This window comes from Pogoniulus pusillus, chromosome 13 (genome assembly GCF_015220805.1).
Source record: "Pogoniulus pusillus isolate bPogPus1 chromosome 13, bPogPus1.pri, whole genome shotgun sequence".
NCBI classification, from domain to species: domain Eukaryota; kingdom Metazoa; phylum Chordata; class Aves; order Piciformes; family Lybiidae; genus Pogoniulus; species Pogoniulus pusillus.
The window spans coordinates 4,988,393-5,013,095 of record NC_087276.1 but is presented as its reverse complement, the minus strand read 5'-3'; the positions used below and the strand labels follow the sequence as shown (position 1 = coordinate 5,013,095).

At 47.8% G+C, this 24,703-nt stretch overlaps 1 long non-coding RNA gene across 2 annotated transcripts in view; it reads right to left on the bottom strand.

Moving 5' to 3' along the window:
* Positions 1 to 1,652: 1,652 nt before the first annotated feature.
* LOC135180285 (uncharacterized) overlaps positions 1,653 to 24,703 on the bottom strand; it is a 28,417-nt gene continuing 5,366 nt past the window's right edge. For both annotated transcript variants that reach the window (XR_010304362.1, XR_010304361.1), the window contains exons 2-3: positions 14,543 to 14,635; positions 1,653 to 1,773 (exon numbers count right to left, since the gene is read on the bottom strand). This is a non-coding gene — a long non-coding RNA (uncharacterized LOC135180285). The remainder of the gene's footprint in view (positions 1,774 to 14,542; positions 14,636 to 24,703) is intronic.

Here is a 24,703-nt window from a genome sequence, read left to right as displayed (position 1 = left end):
CAGGGATGTCCCTGCAGCAAAGCCAGAGGGAAGCTGTATGGCTCCAGCAAGGACACATTCTTTCCATGGTAGCTGGCTGCTGTGTTTCTCATCTGCAGCTCAGACAAGGGAACATAGGAATGCTCATGAGGTGCCTTTGCCCACTGCCCTGTTTCCTGTCGGTGCTGCACATCTGATGAAAGTGCTGCCTTTTGTGGTCCCCCAGCTACTGGACATCTCCACTGCACCCAGGCTTATTTGGAAGGGATGCTCCATCCATATAATGCTTTCAGGGAGAAACTGGCACAGATAGCCTGATAGTCTGGCAAAAATAATGTCTTAGAGGCAGCTGCTTGCTGATATAATCCCATATGAAAAGGAAAACTGTTTTGGAGGGGATGACGCTGCCCTCTTAGGCATTCCTGGAACTTAAACCAAGAATGAGTCAGTCAGAGCAAGAGTTTGTGTGTTGACTTTTTACTTCAACATATTGACTAAAGTAACTCAATTTGTTCTATTTTCTCCACCACATACATACCATAGCAGATAAGAGATTGACATACCTATGAGAGTTACATATCAGTGTAAAACCAATGTGTGCTAAACAAGCAAAGAAACAAAACAGGCACCAGGTCAAAAAAAGTCCTAAAAGTACCCCCCTTGGGCAGGATTTCATCCTCCAGTACCTGAAAGGCTGCAAGGTTGAGAATTTTTAAGTCATCAGTTCAGAAATATTTCCACCCTGGCCCAGAACTTTGTGTGAGGGTTTCTCAGGACAAATTTGGGGCAGGTGTGTGGGACCAGCCTTAGTAAAGCCTGAGTTAGCCACAAGGCACACACGTGGTTGGCACGATGCCTTGTCTAGCCTGCCACAGTCGACCTCTCACCTGCTGGATGTGAACAGCTATTTCCATTCTGCCATTCACTTTTCAGACTGCTCTCTCTAGGTACAGCCTACATACCATAGTGTGGTGGTTTGGCTGTTATCCACCCCCCCACGCTTTAGAAAGAACCCCAGCTAACTCAGCCAGACTCTGGGAATATAAATGAAGCTTATATTTACAGCTGGCACAATAGACAAGCAGCTATTTACAGTGTATACAGTTATAGGCAGAAATAGACAAAGTAAAAGTAATACAGAAGCACAGCAGCCCTCCCAAAAACCTGAGTCTCCAGGAGGGGCTCTCAACCACCCCTGCACTTTCCCCCTGCCCCTCTCAACCTTACCCCAAATCCTAGGAAGAAAAAGAGGTTCAGCCAAGAGGTTAAGGAGCAAGCTTAGTGGCAGTGAGGTTAGGGAGATGTAGCTCAGTCTGAAGCCAGAAGCAGAGTGAGAAAATGGTGAAAAGTGTTATCTAATGTTTACTTTCTTGTTCCCATACCTCTCAGTGAGACTGTGAGGGAAGGAGACATAAACATTATTTTCCTTTCATAGCCAATTATCTACTTTCTCTCACCAAAACATTCTAGCCTGCTTCAAACTAGCACACATAGTCCCAGCTAATGTCAAGCAATGCACACATATTCCATGCTACAGGTTTCAACACCCAGAACATTAACAAGTTGTAACATTCTTTGTGGCCATCAAACTCATTTTGGCTAGCAAGTCTGCAGCCCAAGTCACACAGCACCTTGGAGACAGCTGTGCTTTTCTTCCACTAGTTGTCCTTTGAATAATTCTGTTCTGGGCACAGGCACAAGCCAGAGCTGCCCTGGAGCTGTCAGATGATCTCCACAGTCCTTGTCAAAGCTGGGATATGAGTGAGCCTGGTCAGCTTCTTTCTCATTTAACACCTAGGAAAGTGGTTTACAGTATGAGCTCCTGTGTGAGCTGCACAATGACTCCTGCCTCTTGTGCTGGCACAAGCTGTGCGAGCAGCCTCGCTGCAAGGCTAGCATGTCATCAGTTTGGCTAAAGTTCTTCACTGGGCCAGCTTCTTTCTTTCAAATCTGGTTCCCCAGCTATTTATCTATCCCTGCTTTCTAACCCCACTTCACTAGGCCAGTGTTGGACTAGATGATCTTGGAGGTCTCTTCCAACCTGGCTGATTCTATGAAGCTGGACGCAGTATTTCTTCAGCTCTGACTCCTTCACAGCAACCCCAGCAACTGCTTCAAATGTAGGTAGAAGTGCTCCAAGAAAAAACGAGGTGAAGCAGATAGCAAGAGAGTGTCCATGCTGTGTAAGTGACACTTCTCCCTGTGTGAGGGCCATACCAACACCCTGCCTGAGTCTTGTTAACACTGTGTACCTGTGTGTACTGCTGCCATGCAGATAAGCCCTACAACTGACTTCCTAATGTGGCCTTTCAATAGTTGTCTCTTCTCTTATGTGACTGGTTGTATCAGCACTAAAGAAAAGAACTCTACATCCCACTTGGAGGATGGTCAAAATGTGGCAGCATGCAGTCCTGCCTGTGCATTCCCTTGAAACCAGCTGTAACAACAATCAGTTTATTCTGACATGCCATTGAAAACCAAATGCATTTCCTCACACAATCTGCCCATAGGTAAAACTTCTCAAGATGTTTCAAACAAACTACACAAACTAAGTCTACATACAAAATATCCTTGAGGGTGAAATTCTAGACTCCAAAGAATTTGCTTTGGTAATGACAAAGTGCAGGGTTCTGCACTTGGGCCACAACAACCCCAAGCAGCACTACAGGCTGGGGACAGAGTGGCTGGAGAGCAGCCAGGAGGAAAGGGACCTGGGGGTACTGGTGGATAGTAGGCTGAAGATGAGCCAGCAGTGTGCCCAGGTGGGCAGGAGAGCCAATGGCATCCTGGCGTGGATCAGGGACAAGGGAGGTTATTCTGCCCCTGTGCTCAGCACTGGTCAGGCTGCACCTTGAGTGCTGTGCCCAGTTCTGGGCTCCTCAATTCAAGAGAGATGTTGAGGTGCTGGAATATGTCCAGAGAAGGGTGACAAAGCTGGTGAGGGGCCTGGAACACAAACCCTATGAGGAGAGGTTGAGGGAGCTGGGGGTGTGCAGCCTGCAGAAGAGGAGGCTCAGGGCAGACCTCATTGCTGTCTACATCTACCTGAAGGAGCATTGTAGCCAGGTGGGGGGTGGCCTCTTCTCCCAGGCAACCAGCAACACAACAAGGGGACACAGTCTCAAGTTGTTCTGGGGGAGGTGTAGACTGGATGTTAGGAGGAAGTTGTTGTCAGAGAGAGTGATTGGCATTGGAATGGGCTGCCCAGGGAGGTGGTGGAGGCACCATCCCTGGAGGTGCTCAAGAAGAGATTGGATGAGGCACTTAGTGCCATGGTCTGGTTGACTGGCTAGGGCTGGGTGCTAGGTTGGAGTGGATGATCTTGGAGGTCTCTTCCAACTTGGTTGATTGTATGATTCTATGACAAGATTTATCACCTTTCTTTAACAGATTTTGTTCTTAGGGTATCAGTCATCATTTTTTTGTCCATGGATTGTGCCTATCTCAACATGACTGATTGACTTGCGAGTCTGATCAGTCACAATCCAGAGGCCAAACCATATTTTCTGATAGCAATTGCAGGTATTTATTCTCAAGCAGGAGCGTGAAAAATGTTCTAATCTTTTATGTTCAATGTCAAACATAACAAGTTTCTAATAATAGAACAGCTGCAATCTGTCCAAGCTATTCCAGCCCTGATTTGCTGCAGGAAGCATCTCGTTAGATGACAGCTAATGCAGCAAACAGTGACTTAATGCAGTAAACACTGACTCTTAGAGTCATAGAATCAGTTAGAGTTGGAAGGAACCACAAGGATCATCTAGTTCCATCCCCCCTGCCATGCCCAGGGACACCCTACCCTAGATCAGGCTGCCCAGAGCCCCATCCAGCCTGGCCTTGAGCACCTCCCTGGGCAACCCATTCCAGCATCTCACCACTCTCATGCTGAAAAACTTCCTCCTCACAGCCAGCCTGAACCTACCCATCTCCATCTTTGCTCCATTCCCTCTAGTTCTGTCACTCCCTGATATCCTGAAAAGTCCCTCCCCAGCTTCTTTGCAGACCCCCTTCAGATCCTGGAGGGCCACAGCAATGCCTCTTCCTGGTGACAAGGTAAGAAGAGAAAGATTTGACATGTTGGGAAGTTTCCTTACCTACAGTAGACTTCTGGAAGATATAGCAGGGTGAGTTCCAGTGAAACATTTCCAACTGCTCTTGCACACATGAGCACAGCACGCACTGAACGCTGGGGGCTTCACGTGGCACTTGGTCAGCAGGAAGGATGATCACCTACAGGGTGTGCTGGTGCTAAGCCTTGAGCTTCAGACCTCACTGAAAATTGTGCATTCAAATATGTTGATTTTATGATGGAAACATAATAGAAGGCAAAAGGGGAGATAATCATAGAATCATAGAATGGTTTAGGTTGGAAGGGACCACAAGGATCATACAGTTCCAACCCTCTGCCATTGGCAGGGACACCTCCCACTAGAACAGGTTGCTCAAGGCCTCATCCAACCTGGTCTTCAACACCTCCAGGGAGGTTGTGGAGCACAGAAGCACCCAATGTGATCAGAGATCACATTGGGTGCTTCTGTGCTCCACAACCTCCCTGGGCAACCTGTGCCAGCATCTCCCCACTCTCACTGCAAACAACCCTTTCCTAACATCTACTTTCAATCTCCCCTCTGCCATTTTAAACCCATTCCCCCTTGTCCTGTCATTACAAGACCTTGTCAATAGTCCCTCCACAGCCTTCCTCTAGGTCCCCTTCAGATACTGGCCACTCTAAGGTCTCCTTGAAGCCTTCTCTTCTCCAGGCTGCAGAGCCCCAACTTTTGTAGCCTGTCCTCATAGCAGAGTTGCTGCAGCCCTCTGAGCATCTTTGTGGCCCTCTTCTGGACTGGCTCCAACAGTTCCATGTCCTTCTTGTGTTGGGGGCTCCAGAACTGCACACAGGACTTCAGGTGGGGTCTGAGGAGAGCAGAGCCAAGGGGCAGAATCCCCTCCCTTGCCCTGCTGCCCACACTGCTCTTGCTGCAGCCCAGCACAGGGTTGCTGTCTGGGCTGCACTCACACTGCAGGCTCCTGTTGAGCTTTTCACCACCCCAGAAATACAACTTTTCCAACATTATCTCTTAACTCATAGAATTATCTTGAAAATTCCCACATGCCATTAAGTTATTCCTATGCCAAAACCAAGCTGCTTTGGGGCTTGTTAACATAATAAAATAGTTTTAAGCTGTTGCTCGGCTTGGACTACTGTCGGTAATAATACTCCAGCCTAATTCTCTGGCCCAGCTGGCATTACAGTGCAGTGTTCTCAGCAGTGCTCATTTGAATAGTCATTTTAAGCCTGCAGAGAATTTGTGTGACACCACAGACATACGGGAAGGAAAATAACTGATGCAGAGGTGCTAGGCTTCATTTTGTGTGGAGTTCTGGGCTCCTCAATTTGAGAGAGACATTGAGGTGCTGGAGTGTGTCCAGAGAAGGGCGATGAGGCTAGTGAGGGGCCTGGAACACAAACCCTATGAGGAGAGGCTGAGGGAGCTGGGGGTGTGCAGCCTGCAGAAGAGGAGGCTCAGGGAAGACCTCATTGCTGTCTACAACTACCTGAAGGGAGGCTGTAGCCAGGTGGGGTTGGGCTCTTCTGCCAGACAACCAGCAACAGAAGAATGGGACACAGTCTCAAGCTGTGCCAGGGGCGGTCTAGGCTGGATGTTAGGAGGAAGTTGTTGGCAGAGAGAGTGATTGGCATTGGAATGGGCTGCCCAGGGAGGTGGTGGAGGCACTGTCCCTGGAGGTGTTCCAGAAAAGCCTGGATGAGGCACTTGGTGCCATGGTCTGGTTGACTGGCTAGGGCTGGGTGCTAGGTTGGACTGGATGATCTTGGAGGTCTCTTCTAACCTGGTTGATTCTATGATTCTATGACTTTCTGAGATATATGCAAAACCTTCATCCTGCCATATCCCAGTCTCATGCTTTCTGCTGTGCAGCTGCAATTTGTATCCCCTACCACCAGGAGAGTGAGCTGAGGCAATGAGGCAGGTTAAGCCCAGTATGCTGCAACCACAGCCCACAGTCAGGAGCAGAACTAAACAGTTAGGAGGTTGTGGTTGAAAACTGTTATCAGAAACCCAACCCAAATCTGCAGAACTGCAGAGATTTAAATCTGCAGTACCTGCACACACAGGACCTGGACCATGAGAGGAGATTGTTTGACTCACTGCACTCATTTCCCAAGTTCAGGTGCATCCCCTTAGCCCAAAGTCTGTTTCCTGGTCTAAGCTGGTCTTTGTAGGTGATAAACAGCAGAGCAGCAGGAGCAACAGAGGAATGAGGTTTCCTCCAAGAACATATTCACCCAGTACACTTGCTCAGGGTGTTTTTGTACATATTGTCATCTCTGCAATTAACCTTTTCCATATTTCTGACTGAAAAAATAAACCAGACTGTATTCAGAACATATGTGTGCCATTGTGCTTCCATTTCTTCTCTGTAACACTGGGTAAATTGTGTACCCCTACCTCGAGGAATTGAGTAAGGGAAGAGAGAGGCACTGGAGCATTTTCAACAGCCATCAGCTGTAGCTGCCTGCCAGTCTCACACTGAATTTCAACAGGAATGTGGTTCTGGAAAAAAAGTGTGTTACATCTACTTTTGTGACCACTGCAATTGCTGCAGGGTCTCTCTGTGACAGAATCTGTGATTTCTTTTTAAAGGAGACATCTCCTCCACACGGGAAAGATGCCAACAGATTCAGTAATGCTGCATCTCCTTGCTGTGGTTTTAGGCACACTAACACTTATAAATGTGTTGTCATAGAATCATAGAATCAACCAGGCTGGAGGAGACCTCCAAGCTCATCCAGTCCAACCTAGCACCCAGCCCTAGCCAGTCAACCAGACCATGGCACCAAGTGCCTCACCCAGGCTTTTCTTGAACACCTCTTTCTGTATATCTTTAGCTCAGAATCCAGACAGACACACCGGGGTGCTCTACAAGCTGGTTTTCCTGGTTTATCTATTTCCACAACACACCTCCTTTTGTCTAAATCTTAACATAGATTCTGCAGCAGTTTGAACTTGCTCTCCTGTTCTATCAGCTACGTGTACCGGGTGGACTGCAGACCTTGCTGCTCAGTTATTCTGCTTCCACCTGCCAGAACCTATGCAAGATTTAACTCCTTAACTTTCAACTATTCATATTCAAGTTTCTACATAAGCTGTATTGTGCCAGTTTGAGCCTAGCTAGAATGTTTTGGTGAGAAGAACTAGATTACAGGCTGTGGAAGGAAAACAAGGCTGATGTCTACCTCACTCATAGGCTTGCTGAGATGTATAAAAACAAAAATCCAAACATAGATCATAGAAACATAGAATCAACCAGGTTGGAAGAGACCTCCAAGATCATCCAGTCCAACCTAGCACCCAGCCCTAGCCAGTCAACTAGACCATGGCACTAAGTGCCTCATCCAGGCTTTTCTTGAAGACCCCCAGGGACGGTGCCTCCACCACCTCCCTGGGCAGCCCATTCCAATGCCAATCACTCTCTCTGTGAAGAACTTCTTCCTAACATCCAGCCTATACCTACCCTGGCACAACTTGAGACTATGTTCCCTTGTTCTAGTCTCCACTTCTGCTGGGGAACTGGCTGAGCTGCATTTCTCTGATGTTTCTTTAATTAATCCACTTTGCTTCCTAACCCCCTGGCTGAACCTCTGTTCTGCACTTCTCTCTAGCCTCTCTGCCATCTCTCTGATTAATCCACTGGCCCAACCTCCATTCTTCCTTGGGACTGGGGTAAGGTTGAGAGGGGTAGGGGGAAGGTGAAGGGGTGGTTGGGAGCCCCTCCTGGGGACTCAGGTTTCTGGGAGGGCTGTTGTGTTTCTGCATTACCTTTTACCTTGTCTATTTCTGTCTATAACTGTATATACTGTAACTATCTGCTTGTCTATTGTGCCAGCTGTAAATATAAGCTTCATTCAATTTCCAGAGCTGGCTGAGTCTAGTCTGGGTGATTTCCAAGGTGTGTGTGGGGGGGGGTAGGTAACATCCAAACCATCACATGTATAGATGTGGAAATCTGTTCTGTCCCTTCCATTTCCAGACTTCAAGACAAAAACTTCTCTGCTTTTGCAGCACCTTTCCTTCATTTTTTTTTCTTGGAAAGTGTTTTATATGAAAAGATATTTTGTAAAGGTTTTTAAAGGTATTGTTCTGCTGTCAAGAATTTCTTTCTAGAATGAAAGGAGCAATGGGTGTAAGTTGCAGCACAGGAGGTTCTGCCTCAACACAAGGGGGAACTTCTTTACTGTAAGGGTCACAGAGCACTGGCACAGGCTCCCCAGGGAGGTCATGGAGTCTCCTTCTCTGGAGCCTTTCAAGGCCTGTCTGGATGTGTTCCTCTGTGCTCTGTGTTAGATAGTACTGTCCTGCTCCAGCAGGGGGTTTAGACTCGATGATCTCTTTGGGTCCTTTCCAGCCCCTAACATCCTGTGAGCCTGTGATCCTATCATCCTATATCATACCATATTATGCTTACACTATATGGTCCCCTGAAAGCCCTTCCACACTCTATGATGTGAGTAATTTTATTGGCAAAATATAGGACTAACAAAAAGGATATGACTCTATGCTTAATGGAACATGAATTATTACACTATTTATTGCTGAGCTTTAAAAATGGTTTTCAGATAGCTCTGGGCTTGTTGAGTAAAGCTTTAAACCTCGTAGGATTTTTTTTCACTCCATCCTTAAAGCCAGAGGTGATGAATTCCTAATTCCTGAAGCCAACTTTTGTCAGACTGGGCATAGAGATCTGTAGGTTAGAAGGTGAAACTCATTGCTTGGAAGCCCTAAAAAAAGTGCCTGCCTGAAGTTCCTTGTTTTGATGGCTTAAGAAAGTAGCTTCTATCACTCTTGAATAGCTCCCTGCAGTAACAGTGGCCCTTTTTGCCAGGGTAAATGTAACATGCAGCCAAATGCCTTTAAATTTTTTTGGCAGTGATCCACTTGTGCAATTGGGAGAGGGTGAACAGAGAGGGACCAGATATGGTGTTTGTGCTATGCCCTCCATTGCCTGTATCTGGTGTCCAACTGCCCAAAACAGTATCACAGTATCATCAGGGTTGGAAGAGACCTCACAGATCATCAAGTCCAACCCTTTACCACAGAGCTCAAGGCCAGACCATGGCACCAAGTGCCACGTCCAGTCCTGCCTTGAACAGCTCCAGGGACGGCGACTCCACCACCTCCCCGGGCAGCCCATTCCAGTGTCCAATGACTCTCTCAGGGAAGAACTTTCTCCTCACCTCCAGCCTAAATTTCCCCTGGCACAGCCTGAGGCTGTGTCCTCTTGTTCTGGTGCTGGCCACCTAAGAGAGCAACCTCCTCCTGGCCACAACCTCCCCTCAGGTAGTTGTAGACAGCAATAAGGTCACCCCTGAGCCTCCTCTTCTCCAGGCTAACCAATCCCAGCTCCCTCAGCCTCTCCTCGTAGGGCTGTGCTCAAGGCCTCTCCCCAGCCTCGTCGCCCTTCTCTGGACACACTCAAGCATCTCAATGTCCCTCCTAAACTGGGGGGCCCAGAACTGAACACAGCACTCAAGGTGTGGTCTAAGCAGTGCAGAGTACAGGGGCAGAATGACCTCCCTGCTCCTGCTGGCCACACCATTCTTGATGCAGGCCAGGATGCCACTGGCTCTCTTGGCCACCTGGGCACACTGCTGGCTCAAAATCAGCACTTGGAGCCTGACTGCCCAACTGAAAGGTAGCAGAGATCTGTAGGAGTTTAAAGGCAGGATGATAAACAGGATGCCAACATGAGGGCTTTGAGCTGGGGCACTAAAGGTGATCATCTCCCTAGCTCTAAATAAAACACATCTCTTCACTGTGAGCCATAAGGAGCTGTCAGCACTTCCCATCCTTGCTTGTTAGTGCTTCCCTAAAATCTCTGAATGGGATGTTGCCTGAGACCAAGCAGAGAAGCATTGTCTGTGTCCCCTTCATCTGCTAGTAGCTGCAACACCACTGCCATAAAAGCCAGGCTGATGGATCTAACGTCTGACTTCAGCAGAGATTCACTGCTAGAAAACTCAGGGCTTCTCAACCATTCAGCACTGGGTTTCACACATGCAGTGGTGGAAGAGTTGTCACAGTGATCTACCTTCTTAAAGTGCAAATCTTGTGAGCATAACAACTTCCTACTAACTGTTGCTTGGCATATTCATCTTTTGGTTCAGATTGCATTGTTATCCTACTCTTCAGTCCCATCACAGAGTCATAGAATCAACCAGGTTGGAAGAGACCTCCAAGATCATCCAGGCCAACCTAGCACCCAGCTCTATCCAGTCATGTAGACCATGGCACTAAGTGCCTCAGCCAGGCTTCTCTTCAACATCTCCACGGACAGTGACTCCACCACCTCTCTGGGCAGCCCATTCCAATGCCAATCACTCTCTGCCAACAACTTCCTCCTAACAGCCAGCCTAGACCTCCCCTGGCACAGCTTGAGACTGTGTCCCCTTCTTCTGTTGCTGCTTGCCTGGGAGGAGACCAACCCCACCTGGCTACAGCCTCCCTTCAGGTAGTTGTAGACAGCAAGGAGGTCACCTCTGAGCCTCCTCTTCTCCAGGCTAAACAACCCATATTGCCTACTTCACAAATCGAGACAGAGAGCAGTTCTCAGCCTGCTTCTAGCTGGCTCCTTCTGTCTCTTAGCCCTGAATAAGAATTTGCTTTCTGAAACATTGTCTGTCTTTTCAGCTGGTCCAATGAAAACTCATCTGTGCCTAAGACTCTTGGCTTGCTTGGTGTCTTAGGTAATCACACTGCAAAAACATTACTGCTAGAGCCCCATACAGCCATGACTATTCAACTGGCAGGCAGGTCTCAAGAGTTCCTTATACCTGTCAGACAAACTATTATAGAGCAGTATCCTCCGAGAGACAGATCTGCTTGTGGAATAAATAAACAGTGTTTTCCCTTCCACTGATGTCAATAGGAGCCAGGCTAGAGGTAGAGTGTTAGAAGATGCTAAGTTCTTAAAATATGCTCTGAATTATTTCTATTTTGAGAGCTGTTTTGCTTTGGAGGATGAAAGGTCTGTTCCCTTAACACGAAGAACAAGGCCTGTTTCAAAGATGTGGAAGAACAGCTATTCATCCAAAAGCTTTGCTATTTCAGGAACAATCTCTAACTTATTTTAAGGGCTTGTTTAAACTCTTGTTAAATATATCTGGCAGATTCCTGACAAATGCATTATTAATTTTTTTTTTTAGCCTTCTTCCTTACTGCAAGGAAATTTGTTGGGGGGGACAGGACTTGTCCCTTCTCCTGTTCTACTTCATACAAATAGTTACACACTCACTGGGACTGGCACCCTCCCCAGAAAGGTTACTGAATCACCAAACTAGAACATTGGTTTTTTTTTCTCTCAGCAGCTGGCTCCATGAATATTTAAGTGGATTTCACAGAGTGGGACTGTTTCAGTCCAAGGGGCTGGTGGTCAGGTCACTGCTGGGAGGTGGAAAGCTAAGAATGGATTCGGGGAGGAGAGGACACAAGGTGTGCTAGGTTTGATAGGTCTGTGTTACTCTGTTCTGGGCTGAAGAGCTGGGTGTGGAAAGGAAGGAGGAAAGGAAAGGAGAAAGGGGAATGGGGGAAAAGGGGAAAAGGGGAAGGGAAAAGGGGGAAGGGGAAAGGGGGAAGGGAAAAGGGGGAAGGGGAAAGGGGGAAGGGGAAAGGGGAGAGGAAAGGGGAGAGGAAAGGGGAGAGGAAAGGGGAGAGGAAAGGGGAGAGGAAAGGGGAGAGGAAAGGGGAGAGGAAAGGGGAGAGGAAAGGGGAGAGGAAAAGGGAGAGGAAAAGGGAGAGGAAAAGGGAGAGGAAAAGGGAGAGGAAAGAAGAGAGGAAAGAAGAGAGGAAAGAGGGAAAGGGGGAAAGGGGAAAGGGGAAAGGGGGAAAGGGGGAAAGGGGGAAAAGGGGAAAAGGGGAAAGGGGGAGGGGGAAAAGGGGAAAAGGGGAAAGGGGACAAAGGGAAAGGGGACAAGGGGAAAGGGGACAAGGGGAAAGGGGAAAAGGGGAAAGGGGGAAAGGGGAAAAGGGGAAAGGGGAAAAGGGGAAAGGGAAAAGGGGAAAGGGGAAAAGGGGGAAAGGGGGAAAGGGGGAAAGGGGGAAAGGGGAAAGGAGGGGAAAGGGGGAAAGGGGAAAGGAGGGGAAAAGGGGAGAAAAGGAGGGGGAAAGGGGAGAAAAGGAGGGGGAAAGGGGGAAAGTGAGGAAAAAGAGGGAAAGGAGGGGAAAGGGGGGGAAAGGGAGGGGAAAAGGGGGGAAAGGGAAAGGGAGAAAGGGGGAAGAGGGAAGAGGAAAAGGGGAAAGAAGAAAGAGGAGCCCAGGAGGGGCTCCCAGCCACCTCTTCACCTTCCCCCTACCCCTCTCAACCTTACCCCAGTCCCAAGGAAGAATGGAGGTTCAGCCAGCGGGGTTAGGAAGCAAAGTGGATTAGAAAAGAAACGGCAGAGAGGGGTGAGGTTAGAGATGCAGCTCAGCCAGTTCCCCAGCAGAAGTGCCAAGTGTGTTAGCTGTGTTTTGCTTTTATTCCTATACATCTCAGCAAACCTACGAGGGAAGTAGACATCACTATTGCTTTCCTTCCACAGCCTGTAATCTACTTCTTCCCACCAAAACATCCTAGCTAGCTTCAAACTAGCACACTCTCATATTAATACAAAGCATCTGAAAAGATCTGAAATGGATTCAAACTGTCAAAATGTGCCACTTGGGTACAACCAGGCTGTAGTATGAGCAAATGTCCTATTCAAAAAACTTCTGATCTTTATTTTTCATAGCTATAACCTTTTGTGTATGAGTCTTACATTAAAACTTGGCTGGGAATCTATGCTGGAGTCTTCTACATTGCAGAAAATGCAGAAGTGATCCTACAGCTGTAAAGTCATAAAGTCACAATCCAGAGCAGATCAGAGATGTGGTAGTGCTTCAGAAGAGACACTGAGTTTAGAATCCACTTAGTTTAATTAGATAGAGTTGAGTTTCATTTAATTTAAAGCAGATAATTGAATAATGATACTTAAGAAGAGACTCTGGGGTTAGTAAGACCAGAAAATTATTAAGGAATCTATAAAAGCATAATTTGACTTGGCTAAAAGCTGCAGTGATGAGAGGATGATAACCAAGAGACAGAGCAGCAAGCATGTTAGGCATGTTTAGGGTGGTGTCAAGGCAGAGAGAAATATCAGCAGAGTTTAAGGGAATAGGAAGCAAGAGCTTTGAAAACTTAGCTGTAAAGCTGAGTACAGAACTGTTGTCCTGGATGGACAGTATAATAATCAGCATCTATTGGCAGCATTTGTAACTTGGGCTCTATAGAAAACTGCTCCTCTCATTCCCTTTCAAGAGTCTATGTACCTAGCAGCCTACTAGTAGATGGTAGGCTGAACATAAGCCAAGTCTGGGCCCCTCAATTCAAGAGAGATGTTGAGGTGCTGGAAGGTGTCCAGGGGAAGGGCGATGAAGCTGGTGAGGGGCCTGGAGCACAGCCCTGCGAGGAGAGGCTGAGGGAGCTGGGGGTGTGCAGCCTGCAGAAGAGGAGGCTCAGGGCAGACCTCATTGCTGTCTACAGCTACCTGAAGGGAGGCTGTAGCCAGGTGGGGGTTGGTCTCTTCTGCCAGGCAAGCAGCAACAGAACAAGGGGACACAGTCTCAAGCTGTGCTGGGGGAGGTCTAGGCTGGCTGTTAGGAGGAAATTCTTGCCAGAGAGAGTGATTGGCATTGGAATGGACTGCCCAGGGAGGTGGTGGAGTCACTGTCCGTGGAGATGTTGAAGAGAAGCCTGGATGAGGCACTTAGTGCCATGGTCTACATGACTGGATAGGGCTGGGTGCTAGGTTGGACTGGAAAATCATGGAGGTCTCTTCCAAACTGGTTGATTCTATGATTCTAGCATCATATATCTGCATCTATACCTATTTACTGCAAATGCCTTTCTTACCACTGGTTGTAGCCAGGAGGAGGTTGCTCTCTTCTCTCAAGTGGCCAGCACCAGAACAAGAGGACACAGCCTCAAACTACGCCAGGGGAAATTTAGGCTGGAGGTGAGGAGAAAGTTCTTCACTGAGACAGTCATTGGACACTGGAATGGGCTGCCCGGGGAGGTGGTGGAGTCGCCGTCCCTGGGGCTGTTCAAGGCAGGATTGGACGTGGCACTTGGTGCCATGGTCTGGCCTTGAGCTCTGTGGTAAAGGGTTGGACTTGATGATCTGTGAGGTCTTTTCCAACCTTGTTGATACTCTGAGACATTGTGCAGAGTAATTATTTTCAGTATACTGCAGTACATAGAATCATAGAATCATAGAATCAACCAGGTTGGAAGAGACCTCCAAGATCATCTAGTCCAACAAGGGATTGCTGGCTCAGCATACCTCAGGCAAAGTATTGCACCTCTTAAAGTACAACAGCATACACAAAACAGGAGCACAAGAACCTGATTAGTCTTTTATACACAGAGAAAGCCAGGCATTAACTATTTTTTTAAGAGGAAAGAATTACAGTGGCAGAGCTCTCAAACTGTAGAACAGGTAACCACAGAAATGTAAAGCAATACTTACCAGTCCTTGCGAGTTCTCTGACTCCTCATTCAAAGATGCTCTACATTCACTAGAAGACATTCTGTGGTAGCGGTAGGATTCTTAGTTCCTTTCCTGCAAGGATTAAGAAGCAACTTTAATCAAAGACCAGCCTTAGAATCTAGGATGTCTTTTCCCAAAGTATCCTTTCAAAAAGTGAGTTGAAGCCCTTGAACATAGAGATTCTCAAAGCAGTTGCCTGTGCTCAAATGTCCACCTTTACATTGAATCATAGAATCATAGAATCAACCACATTGGAAGAGACCTCCAACATCTTCCAATCCAACCTAGCACCCAGCCCTAGCCAATCAACCAGACCATGGCACTAAGTGCCTCATCCAGGCTTTTCTTGAAGACCCTCAGGAACGGTGCCTCCACCACCTCCCTGGGCAGCCCATTCCAGTGCCAATCACTCTCTCTGACAACAACTTCCTCCTAACATCCAGCCTAGACCTACCCTGGCACAACTTGAGACTGTGTCCCCTTCTTCTGTTGCTGGTTGCCTGGCAGAAGAGACCAACCCCACCTGGCTACAACCTCCCTTCAGGTAGTTGCAGACAGCAGTGAGCTCACCCCTGAGCCTCCTCTTCTCCAGGCTAAACAACCCCAGCTCCCTCAACCTGTCCTCAAAGGGTTTGTGTTCCAGGCTCCTTACCAGCTTTGTTGCCCTTCTCTGGACACCTTCCAGCACCTCAACATCTCTCTTGAATTGAGGGATTGAAGTGTAGTTTAGAGGCACCAGAATGAAATGACAATATTACTGACTCAGTCTGGCATTGATTTTATTTGGTGGATAGAGGAAACTTTCTTCAGAGATTGTTAAAACCAAAAGTCTGAGGCTCTTATGAAAATGAAAATGAGTAACTCCTGGAAAATAAAAATTGATGAACTGGTTTGATTCTGACCCTGTGCTTTCGATACCTAAAGCACTAAAGACTGCTACTGAGTTACAACTACACAGAAGTTTCATGTAGTTGTTTCCATATGCAATGAATTATGCAAAAATAATAACCTGTATCAATTTGATCTGCAGGCAAAGATTGTTAAAAACTATGAAAACTGTTTATTAAGATTAAATCTCACCTGAAAACTTATTCACAAGGTTCAAAAGCCATGGTTTGGAAATTTATGCACACAGGAAACAAGCAAAGCTACAGCACTTATTTCTTAAAGTGGCAAATGCAAACATTATACTGGAAGAGAAGGTTCCTGCAGTTAATGATACTGCCTGTGGTTAATTATACTGCTTATCCACTAGCAGACACAGGAAGCTTCTTTCTGCTTATGGCAGAAGGCAATTAGTGAATTCCAAGAGGCTTTAAGTGTTTACTCACAAAATAGTATAAGACAGTACCCAAAGCAGGTGCAGGAGTTGCTGTCAGTAGTCTCAGAGCTGTTAGAGGCTTTGGAGTTTCCCAGGCTCTTTTCTCAGGAAGCTGGGACTCTATAGCACAGTCTCTGACCTGGTTCCTCTTGATTCCCCATTCAGCAGAAGCCTTGCAAAGGGGCAGGCAGGCTGCAATGCCATGTGCAGCCTGGGCACAGTGTCAGGCTGGCTGTGCAGGCTGATTGCCTGCAGGCATTTAGAGCCTGTTCCTGGTGAACTCGAGGCAGTGGAATTCCCAGGCAGTGCACGATGCAATGAGGCAGCAGCAGCAGCAGCAGCACACTGTGCTACCTGCTCTTCCCTTTTTATCAATACAGCCTGAGACTAATGGGCCTTTGGACATAGGTTAGCCAATCAGAATGGCACTTTGCCAAGCTTGACCATATCAGGTGAAGCCAGGGCTTTCCTTTTCCTTTCCTGTGGTTGCTTCCCCTAACACAGAAGGAGGGGGAGCAGGGGACCATGTCAGACAGAGTCCTTAGACTCAGTGGCTCCAGGTTCTTTGCCCTCTTTCCCGTGGTTCCTTCTGCCCACAGCAGAAGGTGATGGGCGAGCAGAAAAGCATGCCTGGGCAAGCCAGGACATTGATAAGCCCAGTTTTGGCCTATTTGGGTCTACCACAACACCATAACACTAAAAGCACTGAAGATTTTTATGTGAAGTACATAAGATAAGTAATGTCTCCAGCGTTTAGGTTACTTCTGGGCCATAGCATGTAAACAAACCTGCTACTTTCTGGTAATCTCTGGACTTGGCTCCTCAAATTCCCATATAGATTCTATCCATTTTTTATAACTTTTGGCCTTAATGCTTTAGCATTTTGATGACCTGTTGTATTTTGTCCATAGCAAGAAGCACTGCATCCCTCTGCAATACCATGCTGAGACTGGTGCTGACAGTGACATTTCTTTACATATTAAGCAACAATGATTCTGTGAAAATCATTACCCAGCGACATAACAGATCCCAGATGTGTTTTAAAAAGCACAATATTAGGCTGAAGTCCATAGTCCATGTTGGAATGCATGCATGCATCTCCCAGGACAGCAATCCAGCACTTAGAAAAAGTAAATGACCATTGTAATGCACGTGGCAGAAAGCTGAGTTCCAGCCACCAGTGAAATGATCTGGCCTCAGTTTTGCATTCCATGACCCCTGTTACTCTGCTGAGACAGAGGTCAGAGAGCCTGACTGTAATTCTCCTTGCCAGAACTACCCAGCCACAGTACAATTTATTGTTGCACAGGAACAGTCCTAATTTAGAGTCATAGAACTGTTTTGTAAAGGCCTTCCAGATCATAGAATCATAGAATCAACCAGGTTGGAAGAGACCTCCAAGATCATCCAGTCCAACCTAGCACCCAGCCCTAGCCAATCAACCAGACCATGGCACTAAGTGCCTCATCCAGGCTTTTCTTGAAGACCCCCAGGGACAGTGCCTCCACCACCTCCCTGGGCAGCCCATTCCAATGCCAATCACTCTCTCTGTGAAGAACTTCTTCCTAACATCCAGCCTATACCTACCCTGGCACAACTCGAGACTGTGTCCCCTTGTTCTATTGCTGGTTGCCTGGGAGAAGAGGCCACCCCCCACCTGGCTACAATGCCCCTTCAGGTAGTTGTAGACAGTAATAAGATCAACCATTATTCTAACTCTACCAAGTCTAGTGCTAAGCCATGTCCCTTAGCACCACATCTCTGCATCTTTTAAACACCTCCAGGGATGGGGATTCAACATCCTTGGGGAGCCTACTCCAGTATTTGTTAACCTCTTCAGTGAAAAGGTGTCTTCTAATATCAAATCCAAACCTCCACTGGTGCAACTTGAGGCCATTTAGAATCACAGAATCATAGAAGCAACCAGGTTGGAAGAGACCTTCATGATCATCCAGTCCAACCTAGCACCCAGCCCTGTCCACTCAACCAGACAATGGCACTAAGTGTCTCAGCCAGGCCTTTCTTCAACACCTCCAGGGATGGTGCCTCCACCACCTCCCTGGGCAGCCCATTCCAATGCCAATCACTCTCTCTGACAACAACTTCCTCCTAACATCCAGCCTAGACCTCCCCCGGCACAACTGGAGACTGTGTCCCATTATGCTGTTGGTGGTTGTCTGGCAGAAGAGACCAACCCCACCTGGCTACAACCTTCCTTCAGGTAGCTGTAGACAGCAATGAGGTCACCCCTGAGCCTCCTCTTCTGCAGGCTGCACACCCCCAGCTTCCTCAGCCTCTCCTCACAGGGCTGTGCTCCAGGACCCTCCTCAGCTTTGTTGCCCTTCTCTGGACACCTTCCAGCACCTCAACATCTCTCTTGAATTGAGGAGCCAGAACTGGACATCTTCCTGGACAATTTCCTCTCATCCTGTCTCTTGTTTCTAGGGTGAAGAGACTGATACCTTACTACAACCTCCTTTTAGGGAGCTGGAGAGAGCAAAAAGGTCTCCCCTCACTTCAAAAGCTTCATTGCCCTTCTCTGGACACATTGATGCACCTCAATGACTTTCTTGTGGGGACAGCCCCAAAACTGAACCCGCTACTCAAGGTATAGCCTCACCAATGCCAAGTACAGGGGGACAGTCCCTTCCCTGTCCTGCCTGTCACACTACTCCTGATACAAGACCAGAATTCTGTTGGCCTTCTTTGCCACCTGGGCATCCTGCTCATATTCAGCTGGCTGATCAATACCTCACAGGTCTTTCTCTGCTTGGCAACTTCCCAGACACTCTTCCCCAAACCTGTAGTGTTGCATGGGGTTATTGTGACCTGAGCACAGGACCTGGCACTTGGCCTTGTCAAATCTCATACAACTGGCCTCCATCCATCAACCCAGCCTGTCCAGGTCCCTTTGGAGAGTTTTCCTACCCTCAAGCGAATCAGCACTCCCTCCCAGCTGAAACTTCCTGAGGGTGTCCTCAATCCCCTCACTCAGATCATTGATAAGGACATTAAAAAGAACTGTCCCCAGCACTGAGCCCTGGGGAACACCACTTGTGACCAGTTGCCATCTGGGTTTAACTCCACTCAGCACCACTCTCTGGGCCCAGCCATCTAGTCACTTTTTACCCAGTGAAGCATCCACCCATCTAAGCACTGGGCAGCCTCTCCAGGAGGATGCTGTGGGAGGGAGTGTCAAAGGCAACATCCACAAGCTTTCCCCCACCCACTAAGTGGGTCACCTTGTTGCAGAAGGAGATCAGGTTTGTCAAGCAGGACCTGCCTCTCATAAATCAATGCTGACTGTGCTGATCAACTCCTTGTGCCGTACGTGTTTCACAATGCTGCTCAAGATGATCTGCTCTGTAACCTTCTGTGGCACTGAGGTCAGACTGAGAGGTCTGTAGCTCCCCAAATCCTCCTTCTGGCCCTTCTTATAGATGGGTGTCACATTTCATAGAATGGTCCAGGTTGGAAAAGACCTCAAGGATCATCCAGTTCCAACCCCCTGCCATAGACAGGGACACCTCCCACTAGAGCAGGTCTCTCAAGGCCTCATCCAACCTGGCCTCAAACACCTCCAGGCAGGGAGCAGCCACAACCTCCCTGGGCAACCTGTGCCAGTGTCTCACCACCCTCACTGCAAAGAACTCTTTCCTAACATCTACTTGGAATCTCCTCTCTGCCAGTTTAAACCCATTCCCCCTTGTCCTGTCATTACAAGACCTTGTCAATAGTCCCTCCCCAGCCTTCCTGTAGCCCCCTTCAGATACTGGAAGGCCACTCTAAGGTCTCCTCAAAGCCTTCTCTTCTGCAGGCTGCAGAGCCCCAACTCTTGTAGCCTGTCCTCATAGCAGAGCTGCTGCAGCCCTCTGAGCATCCTTGTGGCCCTCCTCTGGACTCACTCCAACATTTCCATGTCCTTCTTGTGCTGGGGGCTCCAGAACTGCACACAGGACTCCAGGTGGGGTCTGATAAGAGCAGAGCAAAGGATGCAAACCCTTCTCTTCTTGAACAAAAGAGAATGACAGCACACACACGAGAACTAGGCAGCTTCTTCACTCATGGCTCCAGGGTTGTGCTTTTTTGACAGTATTCTTCTCAAGAGCACAATCTAAGCCTGGAAAAAACGTCTTTGGAGCAGCCTTGATACCTTTTCCAACTTTTCTTTCTCTGCTTCAGCACTAACAGAACCTGACAGTCTCTCAGAGTGGAGTCACAGGTACCTTAAGTTACACCTCCAGCGTCACTTGGAGCCAAGCTGAAGGGCTGTGACCATCCCCGGGTTGCTAGCACCACCCAGTGTGCCATGTAACACAGCAAGGACTCCATCTCCTCACTCGAGATTTTTCATGCAGGTCAGAGCTTAACTAAAAAGCCCCTGGTGGCAGCGGTGTTTCCAGAGGGGAGAGGCTACAGTTGTGCTGTAGACTACTCACAGTATCAGCCCTTTTCATTGCTCAGTCTATAAAGCAGACTTTGTTCTAAGTCTCGAGGAACTTGTTCCTATCCAGACACAAGCTAGTCTTGTCTCTACATAGATCATAGGATGATCATAGAATCAACCAGGTTGGAAGAGACCTCCAAGATCATCCAGTCCAACCTAGCACCCAGCCCTAGCCAGTCAACCAGACCATGGCACTAAGTGCCTCATCCAGGCTTTTCTTGAAGACCCCCAGGGACGGTGCCTCCACCACCTCCCTGGGCAGCCCATTCCAATGCCAATCACTCTCTCTGTGAAGAACTTCTTCCTAACATCCAGCCTATACCTACCCTGGCACAACTTGAGACTGTGTCCCCTTGTTCTATTGCTGGTTGCCTGGGAGAAGAGGCCACCCCCACCTGGCTACAACCTCCCTTCAGGTAGTTGCAGACAGTAATAAGATCACCTCTGAGCCTCCTCTTCTCCAGGCTAAACAGGCCCAGCTCCCTCAACCTCTCCTCATAGGATTTGTGTTCCAGGCCCCTCACCAGCTTTGTTGCCCTTCTCTGGACACCTTCCAGCACCTCAACATCTTTCTTGAATTGAGAGGCCCAGAACTGGACACAGTACTCAAGGTGTGGCCTGAGCAGTGCTGAGTACAGGGGCAGAATAACCTCCCTTGTCCTACTGGCCACACTGTTCCTGATGCAGGCCAGGATGCCATTGGCTCTCTTGGCCACCTGGGCACACTGCTGCCTCATCTTCAGCTTACATGAGGACAATGGATCCAAGGATGATTTCTTTTATACATCTCTCACACAAGGAATTCTATTTTATAACCAGTCACAGAGAGCCTATTTTTTTACCCAATTTAATGACATAATTTTCTAACTTTTCTTCTGTTTCCTTCCCTGTGCACAAACATAATTAATGGTCTCATGTTTCTTCCCCGTGCCGGCCAAAGTGAAGAGAATCTGCTTTGGGATTTCCTTTCAGCATATTACCTACTTAAATACTTGCTGATTTAGGTTGCATTGAGCCTGGGACAGTGACTGACTGGGTAGGTGAAGGGTCTTTGGTTTTACAGCTCTCTAGAGAAGAATAGCATTTACCACCACTTGATCATAGAATCATAGAATCAAGCAGGTTGGAAGAGACCTCTCAGATCATCCAATCCAACCTATCCATCCAGTCCAACCTATGCAACCAAGATCATCCAGTCCAGCCCTATCCAATCAACCAGACCACAACACTAAGTGCCTCAGCCAGGCTTTGCTTCAACACCTCCAGGGACAGCAACTCCACCACCTCCCTGGGCAGCCCATTCCAATGCCAATCACTCTCTCTGACAACAACTTCCTCCTAACATCCAGCCTAGACCTCCCCTGGCACAACTTGAGACTGTGTCCCCTTGTTCTGTTGCTGGTTATCTGGCAGAAGAGATCAACCCCACCTGGCTAGAACCTCCCTTCAGGAAGTTGCAGACAGCAATGAGCTCTGTCCTGAGCCTCCTCTTCTGCAGGCTGCACACCCCCAGCTCCCTCAGCCTCTCCTCACAGGGCTCTGCTCCAGACCCCTCACCAGCTTCATTGCCCTTCTCTGGACACCTTCCAGCACCTCAACATCTCTCTTGAATTGAGGGGCCCAGAACTGGACACAGCACTCAAGATGTAGCCTGACCAGTGCTGAGCACAGGGGCAGAATAACCTCCCTTGGCCTATTGGCCACACTGTTCCTGATCCAGGCCAGGATGGCATTGGCTCTCCTGGCCACACTGCTGGCTCATGTTCAGCTGCTATTTACCAGCACCCCCAGGTCCCTCTCTGCCTGGCTGCTCTCCAGCCACTCTGTCCCCAGCCTCTAGCAGTGCTGCATGCCAGAGACTGGAAGCTGTCCTGCAGAAAATGAAGTGCTTTGTTCCTCTCTGTCTGCTGCTGCAAGATTCAGCCGTGGGACTGCCTGACTCACAGGTACCTGCAGGCAATCCAAGGGTTCTGCCTTTTTATTTTTATGGCCTTCTACTCTGTGGTCTATGTTCCTGTTCCTTTTGCGTACTGAGTATTTTCCTTGGACTATTGTGCTTAAAATGCACTATTAGGGAAACAGTTCTTGCTTTAAAATGCAGTTTTAGAACGCATTTGTTTGATCAGTACTTTAGCAGTTTCTCCACCTGCTGTGTGATAGGCTCATTGCAAGTATGTGCTTTTGATTAATGGCCCCTTGGATGCTTCATTGGAAATGTTGAAACAATCCTTTATGAGGCTTGTACTGTGATGGAGCATCTGTTCACAGCATTATGAATGCTTCAAGTATCCTGCTTGATAGCAAGACACTCTGGTGAACAATTATTACATCTCTTTGGTTACAGGAATACTGGCAATTTAGCAAGAGCTGACCAATTTACCATTTTGATGTTATGATGAAAACCAATTCAGCTAATAATAAATCAGCAGCAGCAGCCTTAAAGCTTCCTTGCAGTGGCAATAAGCAATTGACTGAACAATAGGAAGTAAAATACTTCTTAAAAAGATGAATTGGACATCAGCTTGCATTTCTATGCAGAGAAGAGGCAAGCAGAAACTAATCAAAGAATGGCCCAGACTGACAAATGGAAGGATCAGGAGGTAATTTAGAGAAGCTATACTGAAAAAACTACCACTTTTGTGATTAATGAATGACATCTGGTCCCTCTGCTAAATCACAGAATCACAATTAACCAGGTTAGAAAAGATCTTCGAGATCATCAAGTCCAACCTATTACCCAACACCATCTAATCAACTAAACCATGGCACCAAGCACCATATCCAGTATTTTCTTGAACACCTCCAGGGATGGCAACTCCACCACCTCCCCGGGCAGCCCATGCCAATGCCAATCACTCTTTCTGTGAAGAACTTCCTCCTAACATCCAGCCTAAACCCCTCTTGGCACAGCTTGAGACTGCACCCTCTCGTTCTGTGACTGGGTGCCTGGGAGAAGAGACCAATCCCCCACTGACAACAACCTCCATTCAGGTAGTTGTAGCCAGCAGTAAGGTCTCCCCTGAGCCCCCTCTTCTCCAGGCTGCACACCCCCAGCTCTCTCAGCCTCTCCTCATAGGGCTTCTGCTCCAGCCCCCTCACCAGCCTTGTTGCCCTTCTCTGGATACATTCAAGCACTTTAACATCTTCCTTAAATTGAGGGGCACAGAACTGGACACAGGACTCAAAATGTGGCCTGAGCAGTGCTGAGCAGGTACAGAATGACATCCCCAGTCCTGCTGGCCACACTGTTCCTGATACAGGCCCGGATGTCTTTGGCCTTCTTGCCCACCTGGGCACAATCCTGGTTCACATTTGGTTGTTGTTGACCAGCGCCTCCAGGTCCCTCCCTGCCTGTCTGCTCTCCAGCCACTCTGCCCCCAGCCTGAAGTGCTGCTTGGGGTTGTTGTGGCCAATGTGCAGAACCCTGCACTTGGGGTTGTTAAAACTCCTGGCATTGGGCTGTGCCCATTTATCCAACCTGCCCAGGTGCCTCTGCAGAGCCCTCCTACCCTCTAATGGATCAACACTTGCTCCCAACTTGCTGTCATCTGCAAACTTACTGATGGTGCATTCAATCCCCTTGTCCACATCATCAACAAAGATCACAGTATCACAGTATCATCAGGGTTGGAAGAGACCTCACAGATCATCAAGTCCAACCCTTTACCACAGAGCTCAAGGCTAGACCATGGCACCAAGTGCCACAGGATAACAATAATATGAATTATGAAGTTCTGCAACTCTATTAAATATGTTATTACTTGAGGTAAAGCCAGCAAAAGAGGAAAATAAAATAAAGGAATGTGAGCTCAGTTCCTAAGAAGTTCCTCATACTGCCAATACAGCATTTACACTTGAAATCTCAGTATCAAAATAAAGCAAGGGAGGAGGAGGTCTATGACTCACCACAGCCAGTTTTTTATATAAAGCCAGAAACCACATTGTCTTTTGGTAAATGAGTTGAGGGTGAAGCCTGACATACAAAAAAATGAGAGAGAAGAGTAGGAATTCCAGTCCAGGGAAGGGTGGAGGCTCTGCAAGTTTCCAGTGACAATTCTTGTGTGGTATTTTTTATTGCTGTTAAGTAGCAGATTCAGTTCTAGACATAACATGGAGAAATCCGTGGCTCACAGACCAAAGAACGTTTGGGAATCCTAGGAATTGGGTGGGCACACCAGATTGCAAGAGTCATTTCAGGTGGTAGGATTATCAAGAGAATAAGGATATGTCCTCTTTATTGCATGTGGTATTCTGCAAGGGAACAACTTGCAGTTCTGGGAAACACCCAAGTCCTTTCAGAAGTGAAAATATCAAGGTTTTGGCACCTAAAACCACACTGAGAAAATAAGTCTCTGGGCCAACTGCACTGCAG